Source organism: Rhipicephalus microplus, chromosome 2 (genome assembly GCF_043290135.1).
Source record: "Rhipicephalus microplus isolate Deutch F79 chromosome 2, USDA_Rmic, whole genome shotgun sequence".
NCBI classification, from domain to species: domain Eukaryota; kingdom Metazoa; phylum Arthropoda; class Arachnida; order Ixodida; family Ixodidae; genus Rhipicephalus; species Rhipicephalus microplus.
The window spans coordinates 300,879,328-300,893,156 of NC_134701.1; the positions used below are offsets into that span (position 1 = coordinate 300,879,328).

Here is a 13,829-nt window from a genome sequence, read left to right on the forward strand (position 1 = left end):
CCGAAGTCTAAGCAGGCTTTGAAAAAAGCAGTGAGCAAAATAATAATCGATGGTGAAGTTCCCGATGGATGGAAACTTAGCAGGATGAGCATGATCTATAAAGGAAAGGGGGACAAAGCTGACATAAACAACTGCCGTCCTATAACAGTGACATCAGTGGTCTACAGGCTGGCGATGCAGATTATAAAGGAAAGACTGCAGGCATGGATAGAGGACGAGGGGGTGCTGGGGGAACTGCAGAATGAGTTTTGGAAACACAGGAGGTTGGAAGACAATCTGTTCTCACTGACGCAGTGCATCGAAATAGCAGAAAAGGAACACAGGCCCCTGTGGCTAGCATTTTTGGATATCAAGGGAGCGTACGATTGTGTGGTTCAAGAGGACTTGTGGGGAATACTGGACACACTAGGCATGGAACATGTAGTCCCTAATCTTTTAAAGGATATCTATAAAGGTAACAAGGTAGTTATAAAGTGGGAAAAACAGGTATCCAAGCCTGCAGAGGTAAAACGGGGGCTTAGGCAGGGGTGTCCCCTGTCACCATTATTATTCATGATGTACCTACAACGATTAGAGGCCAAATTAGAGGGAAGTGAACTGGGCTTCAACCTCTCTTTAGTCAAACAAGGAAAACTTATTGATCAGGCACTACCAGCAATAATGTACGCAGATGATATAGTGCTAATGGCCAACAACAAGGAAGATTTGCAGAGATTGATGGACATCTGCGGTAATGAGGGAGATATGTTAGATTTTACTTTCGGTAAGGAAAAATCAGCAGTCATGATTTTCAATGACAACGAAGGTAGTGATATTGCAAGATGTTTCAGCGCGCGAACAAAGGAAAAAGGACAGGGTAGACAGAAAGAGCGCTGTTTTTTCTTTTTTTTTCGCAGCGCTCTTTCTGTCTACCCTGTCCTTTTTCCTTCGTTCGCGCGCTGAAACATCTTGCAATATGACTACGCACCAACTAGCCCAAGTTTCCACTCTTGGAAGGTTGTGAGCTTAGAATACAGGAGGTCACGCCAGAGATAACAGATAAATACAAATATCTGGGCGTATCGATAAGCAATGGGACCGAGTACCTGAGGGAACACGAAATATATGTGACGACTAAAGGTAACAGGAATACAGCAATCATGAAAAATAGGGCACAGTGGAATTACAATAGGTATGATGTTGTGAGAGGAATGTGGAAAGGGATCATGGTTCCTGGGCTGACGTTCGGCAATGCGGTCTTGTGCATGAGATCAGAAGTTCAAGCAAGATTAGGAATTAAGCAACGTGGAATAGGTAGGCTTGCTTTAGGAGCTCACGGGAATACACCAAATCAGGGAGTACAAGGTGATATGGGATGGACATCATTTGAGGGCAGGGAAGCTAGCAGCAAGATAAAATTTGAGAAGCGATTGAGAGAAATGGGGGAGGAGCGTTGGGCTCGGAAGGTTTCAGCTACTTGTACATGAAGAATGTCAATACAAAATGGAGGAAGCGAACCAGGAAGTTGACTGGTAAATACTTAGAAAACAGCAGGTGGCCAACCCAAAAAGAACTATCGGTTAAGAAGAAAGTGAAGGAAACAGAGACTGACATGTGGAGAATGGACATGATTAAGAAGTCCGCACTAGAGATCTATCGAACTTTTAAGCAGGAAATTGCCAAGGAAAGGATCTATGATAATACTCTGGGTAATTCTCTACTGTTTGAGGCCAGGACGGGAGTACTGCGAACCAAGACATATCGGGCCAAATACGAAGGGGTAGACACAGTATGCAGTGCGTGTGGAGAGGAAGAAGAAACTGCCGAACACTTGATAATGTTCTTTAAAGGGCTTCACCCTATAGTTCAGTATGATGGCGCAGAGTTTTTCAAAGCACTGGGGTTTAGGGACCGGGAGGGCAAAATAGACTTTAAGCGGGTAGACTTAACTAGAAGGAGGTTATCTGATTGGTGGCTAAAGTCAAGGCATGAGTGAAAATTAAATCTTCACTGGAAAGTACGAATCCTCAAATTCACTTTTTAAAGAAAAAAAAATAAGTCTAGTTTTTAATTCATTAAGTATTGCGGCTTGGTGGCGCTAGCCACCGCCCGATCTAAAGGGTACAGCCATATCCATCCAATTATCCGGGTAGGGAGCGGCGCACTTCCCTGTGTTTGCTGCAGGTGCGCTGGGATTTTCTCCGCAAGCAGTCGCTACATTGCAAGTATGCCATCAGTCAGTGTTTGCGCTAGGTCCCTCCTAAATGCCCGAGAATGTCAATGGTAAAAAAAAAAAGTCCCAGCGTTGGTGCTTTGTGCCTGGGTGCCGATAGTGTCGATAGATCATGCATCGTACACTGCTGAGCGAAGTGACTCCCGCCTTGTATATTATGTCGCAGGCTACGTTGCGAGAAAGCGTATACTTAGCAATAATTGGAATGAGCGCAAGAACACTTGTCTTGTCTCGAGAGAAAATGTGCCAGGAAATCGCCCAGGCAAGCAAGCTGTGGGATCTGGGCGGACTTTTGCATCCGTCGAATTCCTTTTATGCCCTAATCCTGAACCTTGAGGGCAAAATCACTCGTTTCTTGAGCTCAGCACGTCTTCACGCCAAGTTGGCCATAAAGATGCTGTAGGGGATCGGCGAGACACAACAAATTGGCTGCCCAAAGCATGGTGCTCTCTTGACCAAAAGTATGGTGCGATTTTGTTGCCTCACTCGTGTCCACTTTTTTTTCAAGGCATGAACCAAAAAGAAGACGAAAAGAAAGGTCGGAGAGTTAAGCCATGTGTACTCTAGGGGCAGAGCACGAATACCTCGGCATGCATGGAAATAAATTTATTCTTTTGTTAAAAAGTGTCTCCTCTATTTCTGCTGCTGGGTACGATTCTCGAGTCAGAGGCTTCGCGACATACGTAAGTTTTAGCACTCTTAATTCGTTACTCATCTAAGTTGATGAGCAATTGTAGGCTGGTAAAACTTCTACGTTCAGAAAGCGATAATTGAATGCCAAGTGAGAATTTAAGCTGCGACTCGCACAAGATTGTGTGTTCATGGCGGAGCTGCAAAACGAGGCTCTTGTACCATCGTTTGTGCTCGTTGATGAAGGAACTTAACATGCTCTAAGTAATATGAAGCTTTCCAGTAATCGCAATGTCTCGTAACACGCCTGCAGTTCTGCCGTGAGTAACCGCGATATTACGAAATCCACAAAAGTTGGTGTCGGGTCTCGCTCATATGCCTTCTCGAGAATTGTTTTCAGAGGCGAGAAAATATAGAGGTACTTAAGCCACGTAAGACATTACGTGCCTTAAGTATCTTAAGTATTGTCGTACATTGACTCAATAAAAAAGGTTTTCACCGAAAGTAGGTGACCGCCTTATAGCGTGAGAGCAGGCCGGTAGCCAGAAATTTTTTTCGGGGGGAGGGGCACTTGCTAAAAACTAGGGGGGAAAGGACCCCTAGCTCCTCCCCTCCCCCCCCCCCCCCCCGGCTACGGGCCTGCTTCTAACTGCGTGAGAGAGATTTCTGCGGAGAGCAGCGCACGCTCATTCGTATGTCGCCTGCGCAAGGGTACCTGCGCCTCTGCGTGCAGCGCTCCAAGCGGCATCGGCGCGCTTTGGGGACCGGTTTCAGCAGCCGCTTTTCACACCTCCTCATTCTAGCCACCCTAGCTTCACCTACGTCTGGCTGCGCAGCCTCCAGCGTGAAAATTCAACGCCGGCAAATCGCTCGGAGACTGCCTACGAGGACGGAATAATCTTGCACAATGTGAGCGTGTTCGCCGGTGAGTGAAAATGCGCTGCTTTGCATCTGAACATGGCCCTTTTATTTTGCATGCGCTACAGTTTTTGTCATTTCATAAGGCTTTCCGACTTGTACAGCTAATGGGATGCACACCTTATGAATGTTTGAGATTGTTACTTCGATTGTTTGTTTCGAATTACCTAGCTTTGTTCTCTGAAGAACGTCACTAAAACAAATTCATTATAATGCCACCCACAAGACAAATTCACAAAAACAGCAATGTTATGTCCACACTACCTTTCTTACATGCAGTGTTCCTATATACATTCTTCTTAGTGATGCATCACAAATCCGTTCACGCTTCTACCAGAGTAACCAGTGTTATGTAGTCACTAGCGCCCCCCTACAACTTGATTAAACTTGCTCAATAAATGCCACTCCCACGGTCCCACCACAGAGTAGGCCAGTTCACTGGTAGGTGTCCTGTTAGAGTTCTAGCCACCCTAGTTCTGTGCCAGTTCTCGCTCGCACAACATGGCGTTCGTCGTCACTCATTTCTGTCGCGCCCCATTCTCATAATCGCGACACATCGAAACATAACATGGTGTCAGAAGTGAACTAACGTAACGATAGTAAGCATGGCCCTTCCACTCATCTCACCACCAAAGCAGTTCGAGCCAGGCAGCAATCCCGCAGAAGCTTGGTCGGAATAGAAATCGGCGTGTCAGCTTTACGAAGCAGCCTGCGAATACAACACAAAAGCCAAAAACAACACGGCGAGCACTGCTACTTCACGTCATGGGCCCAACAGCGCGGAAAATCGTTGAAACCTTCCGTTTTCCGTCACCAGCCGAAGGTTAGCAGAGAACCGACACGGTGGCAGCAATATTTGAGTGATTCGACGAGAGATGCCTGTACCAGGCGGGCCACCGCTTAATAAATCGGGATGATCCCACCTCACCTGGCCACCTTGAGAGAGGGTGCGCGCGCGGCGCGGTAGCCATCAATAAACAGTCCCTTGCTAGCTAGCGTCTCGTGTGGTTGTGTCTTTGCTGAGCGCGTGAACCAGAACATGGTGTCAGAAGTGGGACAGTCGAACCCTGCGCTGAAGATGGACTGCCTACCACCACACGAGACGCTAGAGTGCAGAGAGTCGAAAAAAATTGCAAACGCTGCCGGACAGTCTCGAACGAGCGGACAACGTCGACGCTGTGGCTACTGTGGCAAGATTCACGGACCAAGACGCTGCCCAGCGTTTGGAAAAACGTGCACGCTGTGCAACAAAAGAAACCATTTTGCAGCTTGCTGCAGGAGTAGACGCGGCGTTCATGAGTTAGGCGTCGCTGCAACAGAAGATGCACTGGAGGAGTCCTCGGACGCTACCGATGAAGACATTCAAGTTCTCACGGTGCAAATCAGAAACGTGTCCAAAAATCAGGATTGGACGGTGGCAGGGGACCTTGCCGGGCACCCGACAGAACTGAAAGTGGATACAGGAGCGCAAGCGAACATATTGCCGTACTCGTACTTTCGCAGGATGCGTTTGCCGACCATGGTGCGGCCATCGACCACAGTACTTACTAACTACGAAGGAAGCAAAATACATCATTTGGGCGTTATCAGTCTGCCACTACGTCTAGGAGAGCAGCAAGAGAATATCAGTTTTTTTGTGGTCAAGAGAGGCAAGCAAGTCCTACTCGGATTGAATGCAGCAGAGCGCTTCGGGCTGATTTCCCGCGTTCACGATGTGTCTTCAAGAAGTGACGTTAGCACCGACTGGGTCACCGAGTTCCCGGAGTTATTCCACGGTCTGGGCTGCATCAGTAGACCATACTCGCTGGCAATGAAGGATGATGCGCGCCCCACGATCATGCCGCCGAGGAAAGTGCCACACGCACTGCGAGCGCCACTTAAGCAGGAGTTGGCCCGGATGGTCTCGCAGGGCATCATATGCAAAATGGAAGAGCCGTCGGACTGGGTGAGTCCACTTGTTCTTATTATGAAGAAGAATGGCCGCATGCGAATATGCCTGGACCCGCGGTACATTAATCGAAGCCTTAAACGCGAGCATTATCACCTACCCTCACGTGAAGAAATAGAAGCAGAGCTGGCAGGAGCGGTGATGTTCACCAAGCTTGATGCCAATAGCGGGTTTCACCAGATCCCCTTAGACGAAGACACTTCAAAGATCTGCACCTTTAGCACGCCGTTCGGAAGATACCGATTTTTGCGCCTGCCATTTGGTATCGCGTCCGCCCCCGAAGTATTTCAAAAGGCAATGACGGAAGTGTTTGAAAACCTGCCGGGCACACGCGTATATGTCGATGATATTTTAATTTGGGGTGCATCAAAAGAGCAGCATGATCAACGCCTGCGTGCAGCACTGATGGCAGCGAGAAAGGCTGGCCTGACACTGAACAAAGAAAAGTGTCTGTTCGCTAAGGCCGAAGTTAAATTCCTGGGAGATTGTATCAGCAAAGAAGGAATAAAACCCGATGCTAGTCTCATTGAATGCGTTGCCAACATGCAAAAGCCGTCGAGTAAACAGGAAGTTCAAAGGTTTTTAGGTATTATGAATTACTTTGGCAAATTCATACCTAATCTCTCAAAAAGAACTGACGCCCTTAGGTCATTGATAAAGAATGATGTTGAATTCATATGGGAAGTTCACCATGACAAAGAATGGAAAGATCTTATTAAGGCTTTGACATCGGCTCCAGTGATCGCAGTTTTTGACCCATTGAAGCAAACGAAACTCTCAGCTGATGCATCAAGCTTTGCAGTAGGTGCTGCTCTTCTTCAACTCCATGACCAAGATTGGCGCCCAGTGGGTTATGCTTCAAGGGTGCTCTCAAAGGCTGAAACAAAATATGCCCAAATTGAAAAGGAAGCGCTGGCCGTGACGTTTGCTTGTGAGCGTTTCCGGGAGTTCGTACTGGGGTTATCAGTGACAGTCGAAACAGACCACCGACCTTTGCTTGCTATTTCACAAAAGAACCTGAGTGAAATGCCACCACGATTGCAGCGCTATTTTTTGAGGCTAATGCCTTTTGATATCAAATTGCAGTATGTTCCTGGGAAGCATCTGCTAGTGGCGGACACGCTGTCCCGAATTCCAGGAACCCAACCGAGTGACGGAGAAAGCGAACAAGACGTATGCATCCATGCGACTCGCGTGCTAGCCAGCATCGTAAGTGAGAACACGAAGACTGAACTGACCTCTGCAATCCTGGCGGACCCATACCTCAAGCAAGTGGTGGAGGCACTCCAGGAAGGAACGACATCCGTCGCAACAGGCGCCTGCATCGGATGCTCTACTGAACCAGTCAGCTGCACGTGCACCACCCATTGCAAGTCAACCATCAAGGGACCCCGACGTGGTCCCGTCCCAGCATAAGGTCACTTGCCAGGCACAAGAAGCAGCCGACTCGAGTCTCAGAAGATCAACTAGGCCACGTAGAGCACCGACGCGCTTTGCCGACTACATCACCTAAAGAAAAAGGAGGATGTACCAGGCGGGCCACCGCTTAATAAATCGGGATGATCCCACCTCACCTGGCCACCTTGAGAGAGGGTGCGCGCGCGGCGCGGTAGCCATCAATAAACAGTCCCTTGCTAGCTAGCGTCTCGTGTGGTTGTGTCTTTGCTGAGCGCGTGAACCAGAACAATGCCTTCCCTACAAAAACGTGACGCAAGCGACAGCCATATTCAACACCATGTGCCAGAAAGAGAACCAGCCGATTGACGACTTCATTGCTGAACTTCAGCATCAAGCGGTAATGTATGACTTCGGTGACAAGCATGACCGCCTCCTAGGCGACAGGATTATCGTCGGCATCTGAGACGCAGCGCTTCGAGAAAGGTTGTTCCGGGAGAAAGACTTGACACTGGAGAAAATCATCGCTACGTGCAGATCGGCGGAAATCTCAAAGCAGCATGTGACCTCGCTAGCAACGACTTCGCATGAACAAGAAGCAACTGTGGCCAGATTGAGCAAAAAAGGCAAGTGATTTCGGCAACCTGACAAGCATCACACGAGAAGGCAACCAGCGTATCATCGAAAGAACGGGCAGCCCACAGAAACAGCAGCTCAGCGTACGTGCGGCAGGTGCAGAACGGTGCATCAACCCCGACAATGTCCCGCCTACGGCTCAACATGTTACAAGAGTGGAAAGTTCGGACACTTCGCGAGTGTTTGCCGTCAGGAACAACGGACAATATAGAAAAAAGTTCACGTTCTCTCCGACCAAGGGGACAACTCCAAACAGGAGTTATTTTTAGGAAACCTCACAGTGGACATCGTGGAAAGTGCATCTTCTGACAGGTTCGAGTGTGTCGAAGTGAATGGTCATCTCGTTAACTTCAAGTTGGACACGGGTTCAGATGTCAACATTCTCCCAGAGCAGCTAGTACCAAACTTGAACCCGCAACCAACAGTGAAAGCTACGAATTCCAAGGTCACCACGTACCTAGGTGAGCAGCTCAACATACAAAACGAATGTCAACTCTCTTGTTCGGTGAAAAACAAGCAAACCCTTGTCAAATTTTTGCTGGTTAAAGGAACTCTCAAGCTAACATTGGGAGCAGCTGCATGCACAGAACTAAATTTGGTGCACAGCGTTAGGAATGTTGAAGCAGTAGGAGAGGCTTGTCCTCCCTGGCAGCTTGAAGCAGTACTTCAAGAATTTTCTGACGTATTCGAAGGCATTGGCAGACTCCCAGGAGAGTACAGCATTCACTTACAGCAGGATGCAAAGCCTACTGTTGCAGCCCCTCGTCGTGTGTCATGTGCACTTGAAAAGACAGTCAAAGCCGAACTTGAACGTATGGAACAAAATTTCATTATTAAGCGTGTAACAGAACCGACGGACTGGGTGCATCCCATTGTTGTTATTACTAAAAAAGACGGAAGTGTGTGAATATGTCTAGACCCCAGGAACTTGAACGCGGCAGTGAAGCGACACCACTATCGCATTCCTATTGCTGAAGAACACTTTGCACGGCTCAGTGGGTGTACTGTGCTTTCAGTTCTGGATGCCAAGAATGCATTTTGGCAGCTAGCGCTTGACGAGAGCAGCTCGTACTTGTGTACATTTGCCACACCATGGGGACGCTACAGGTTCCTCCGTGTACCATTTGGCCTCAACATTGCCCCTGAACTCTTTCAGCGGGCCATTGACAGTATCTTTGAACGTCAAGCTCTCGTAACGTCCTAGTTTGACGACATTTTGGTTGCTTCTAAAACACTAGATGAACATGTTGCTCACTTGCGTAAAGTGCTCAGCATAGCACGAGCTAACAACTTCAAGCTGAATTATAACAAGCTCAAGCTGGGTTTACCAACAGTCACCTACCTAGGACATCAGTTGACACAACAAGGCGTCACTCCTGATCCCAGCAAAGTGAAGGCTATCAATGCTATACCAGCACTAACCTGCAAAGCGGAGCTTCTTCGCTTCCTCGGCATGGCGAGCATGGCGACTTACCTAATGAAGTTTGTCCCAAATTTTTCTGCGAAGACACAGCCCTTTCGAGAACTTCTCAAATCTGATGTTACATGGCATTGTACCCAAGAGATGACCGATGCATTCAATGACATCAAGAGCAAACTGACAACAGCACCAGTCTTGCCCTACTTTGACCCGGCACAGTCTATTGTCATATCCACTTCTACGGAATGGGCAGTGTCCTCCTTCAGCACGGACACCCAGTTGCCTATGCATCCGCAGCACTCACAACAGCGCTATGTGCAAATTCAGAAAGAACTGTTAGCTGTAGTATTTGCCTGTGAACAGTTCCACTATTATATCTGTGGTCGCAGCATTGTCATTGAGACTGACCACAAACTTCTTATTGGTCTTCAGTCTAAAAACTTCCACAAGGTCTCATCCAGGCTACAACGCCTACTACTTCGACTTCAACGCTACAGCGTGAAGTTGGTGTATTTGCAGGTAAACATTTGACTGTTGCAGATGCCCTGTCTCGTGCACCTGATCCAGCAGAGACAATCAAGACATCAGACCAGGAGTATCAGGTTCTAGCCTGTACATTGGTGCAAGCGTAAACTCTGAAGCTAGCAGAGATAAGAACCTGCACAGCTGCTGATAGCACACTCCAGTGTGTAGCGTCGTACATCCAGAAAGGCTGGCCCAACAAGATCTCAAAAGTTCCCACAGCAGTGAAGCCCTACTACGCAATCAGAGGTGAACTTTATGTAACCGATGGCTTTTTGTGTTATGGTGAACGACTTGTGCCAACGGCATGTCAAAAAGATGTCTCAAGGCTCCACTTCACCCACCGAGGCATTGTATCTTGTAAGAACACAGCTCGCCAGAGTGTCTATTGGCCTGGAATAAGCCAGGACATTGAGCAGATGATAACCAACTGCGAGGTCTGCCAGCACCATCAGCGGGCTAACCAACGAGAGCCACTCTCGACAGAGGACTACCAGCACGACCTTGGGAAACAGTGGCTGTGGCCTTCTTCCACCACGATGGCGTGACATACTTGCTTCTAGTGGATTATTACTCTAAGTATGTCGAGGTCAAGACAATGCGTACATCAGCCTCATCAGTCATCACAGTGCTGAAGGATATCTATGCGCGTTTCGGCATACCCTCAGAGGTCGTAAGTGATCAAGGTCCTCCATTTGATTCAGCCGACTTTAGAAACTTCAACAAGGAATGGGACATCGTTCACAAGCCCACATCACCTCGTTTTCCTCGTGCAAATGGGCAAGTGGAGAGAACAATCCAAACCATTAAGGCATCAATGACGAAAGCACGGTCTGAAGGCAAGGAACTCGCAGTGGTGCTATTCAACCACAGAGCAACTCCAATGAATGGCCTCCTTTCTCTGGCAGAGATGCTTATGGTAAGAAGGATAAGAACATTTATTCCAGCTCATCTCAACTATTTGTTGCCGCACTATCCACACTTGTTGCTCCAATGAAACCTTCAGTCAAGGCAGCAGGCACAGCATAAGCATCCAGGCCAGCATGCTCGTCAGCTTCCCTCCTTGACCAAGAATACGCCAGTGTGGTTTTAGCAGGGAAAGAAATGGGAGAAAGCACTCGTAACACAGGTAGGCCCAGAGCCACGTAGATACATCGTTACAGCAGCCAATGGTCAAGTGTATATGCGCAACCGACACCATTTGTGAGTGCGGCACTCCCCAAGTGACCCCCAGTCAACACCTGAAGGCTACTATTCTCTTCAAACAACCAAAGAAAATGTGCCCCACCACACCTCACATCCGAGTTCTCTCCCTGACCGTTCTTCAGACACCCGAAAGGTGCCACCGCAACCTTTTACTAAAAAGACACGCTCGGGAAGGCCAGTGAGAATCCCTTCAAGATTTTTTCTGTGATCAAATATTCATTTTCTCATTTTTTTTTCTTCATGTGTGGCGGCGTGTTATGTAATCACTAGCGCCCCCCTACAACTTGATTCAACTTGCTCAATGAATGCCACTCCCACCACAGAGCAGGCCAGTTCTCGCTTGCACAACATGGCGTTCATCGTCACTAATTTCTGTCGCACCCCATTCTCATAATCGCGACACATCGAAACATAACAACCAGGACTTTTTTTTTCTTTCTTACAACCCAGCCGCAGCCTCCAAGGAACTGCTCATATCAGTGTACGCTTGGATGCCTCATCACTCTGAACCTACCTCAAGTCAGTGGAGAATGTGTCATCACTGAAAGCAAGCTCATGGGCCAATATCCTCGCAATATATGGTTGAAGACACTTTATTTATTGAACATAATTTGTTCAACCATTTCTGTCTTACCCTGCTCATGAGTCTGTTTTTTTTTCTTCTCAAAAAACTGGACTAAAAAGAGATCATTGATTTACAAGCTACCCACATCCAGTCGTAAGAAGTTCTACAGTTGCCATAGTGACAACCCCATGCGCCACCAATATGCCAGGCGAACAAATGGAAGCCTTATACTGAAAAGCAGTGATAGCGTTTGATATGTTCAAGCTGTACGAAATTGGGTGCACAGATTCTTGTTTCTTGCTTTATGAATTGCTCAGTTTAGAGTGAATGTACAGGCTTCAAGTTTCTTGGACAGTGCATGTGATGAGGTGCACATACTGCACGTCACACTATATGTCAAACTTTACATAAAGTATCACATATAACTTGGTAACTGGGCTTGTAGTAGTGCATGTTTAGCAAACTTCTTTTTCACATTGTGTATAGATTGCTGTGTAGTTAAAAACTGTTGCAAGGCAGTGGTAGGTACAGCTATAGTAGTGTTGAAACAAAGTTACTGATACCACGTGCATGTTAGGAGCGACACTGTCAAAGTGCTAAAAAAAAAGAAACTGTGCAAGAACTCGTCCTTTTATTGGACGAGACATGTATTGCAGAGGTAGCGATTGCAGAGCCTAACCATGAGAGTAAAATAACTAGAAGAATAAGGATCGGTAGATCACATTCGGCAAGCATTCTCAAATCATGAATGATAATCTGTTACTAACCCTCTAGAGGAAGGTATATAACAGCTGCATCTTGCCCGTACTTACCTACGGAGCAGAAACCTGGAGGCTTACAAAGAGGGTTCAGCTTAAATTGAGGACGATCTAGCGAGCAATAGAAAGGAAAATGATCGGTGTAGAAGACAAAGAGAGAGGAGAGTGGGTCAGAGAATAAATCTGCGTTAGAGATATCATAGTTGAAATCAAGAAGAAATGGACATGGGCCGGGCACGTAGTACGCAGGCAGGATGACCGCTGGTCATTAAAGGTAACTGACTGAATTCACAGAAAAGGAAACCGCACGAAGTGATGACAGAAAGTTAGGTGGGCTGATGAGATTAAAAAGTTTGTACGTATAACGTGGCAGCAGAAGGCACAGAACCAAGTTGATTGGCCAATCATGGGAGAGGCCTTTGTCCTGCAGTGGGTATAATCAGGCTGATGATACGCAAATACAAGCACCGACATGCACGCAAGCAGTGAGCCTTAGTGTATAAACGTATGTCAATATTTGTGCTCCGAAACATGTTTGATTACATGACAATGTTAACGCAATCAAAATGAGAAGTAATCAGTACTTTGCACTCGCTTGCATTTATTCCACTGTCACTCCATAACCATCATTCCTAGCTTGTCCAAGGGCTCCAGTTCAGCATCTGAAATCTCATCTGCTGAGAAATGCTGCTGTTCTGTTGTTTTCCTCCTCTAGTAAATTTAGTTTGCTTTGTTTTTGCAAAATGCTGTGATCACTCTGGACAGACTTGTGCGAGCAGCAACGAAAAACAAGGGGCTCCCTGTTTGAATTAGCTGTTGTGGATACTAATGTGTTCAAATTGTCGAGAGATTTCCCCCAATAGAAATACACAAGGCTGTGCGCTTTTACTTAACCGAGTTCAAATAACGACCTTTTACCGTAATAATATTTATTCTATGTAAAATACCTGATGCATGACAAGGCATTTTTAAAGGTATGCTAATTTTAAAAAAGAACAATGACCGAGTGCACTCAGTAGGTATAATCAACATTGGCCACTGTTGGTACATGTTGATAACTTGAATGTCTAGTAACCGCTATTTCCTTGGTATTGCTGTAAAATATGTAGCCAAAAGGACTAGTTTTGTATGATACCCTCGTTAAGAGTGAAGCAGGCAGTTAAGAAGTAGTGAAGAATAAAAATGTGAATTTGGCTTCTGCTGTTGTTCATCGTTTGAGCAGTGTCTTTGATGACTATGCACCATTGGCAAAAAAAAAAAAAAACTCATTTATTCTTCTGTATATGCAAAGCATAAAAACTTTCAAGGTCATTCAAAAAGTAAGGCCTTTTTGGTTCCAAGCAAGTAAATGTTCATTAGCAAAAGTTTTTATTGGTGGGCTTAGTTTAGCGAAAACCTACTTCACTTTCCTACAGAATCACTGCTAACTTCTTAGCGCTTCTCGTACCGTCGCAGTAGTTTCTTTAGTCAATCTGCATAAAAGATTGCCGCTTGGTAATTGAAGCTGCTGCAAACGGTGATCTTGAATTTCTCACTGTCTTCAAATCATACCCCGAGCCACTGTTTCAAGTGAAAGAAGAGTAAGTAATCACACAGTGCTGGCACAGGACTGAAGGGTA

At 46.7% G+C, this 13,829-nt stretch overlaps 1 long non-coding RNA gene across 1 annotated transcript; it reads left to right on the top strand.

The window, feature by feature from the left end:
* The first annotated feature begins 3,671 nt into the window (after positions 1 to 3,671).
* Positions 3,672 to 13,405, top strand: LOC142783850 (uncharacterized). The gene is made up of 2 exons (XR_012888525.1): positions 3,672 to 3,767; positions 11,344 to 13,405. It is a non-coding gene; the product is annotated as an uncharacterized LOC142783850 (long non-coding RNA).
* The last annotated feature ends 424 nt before the right edge of the window (positions 13,406 to 13,829 follow it).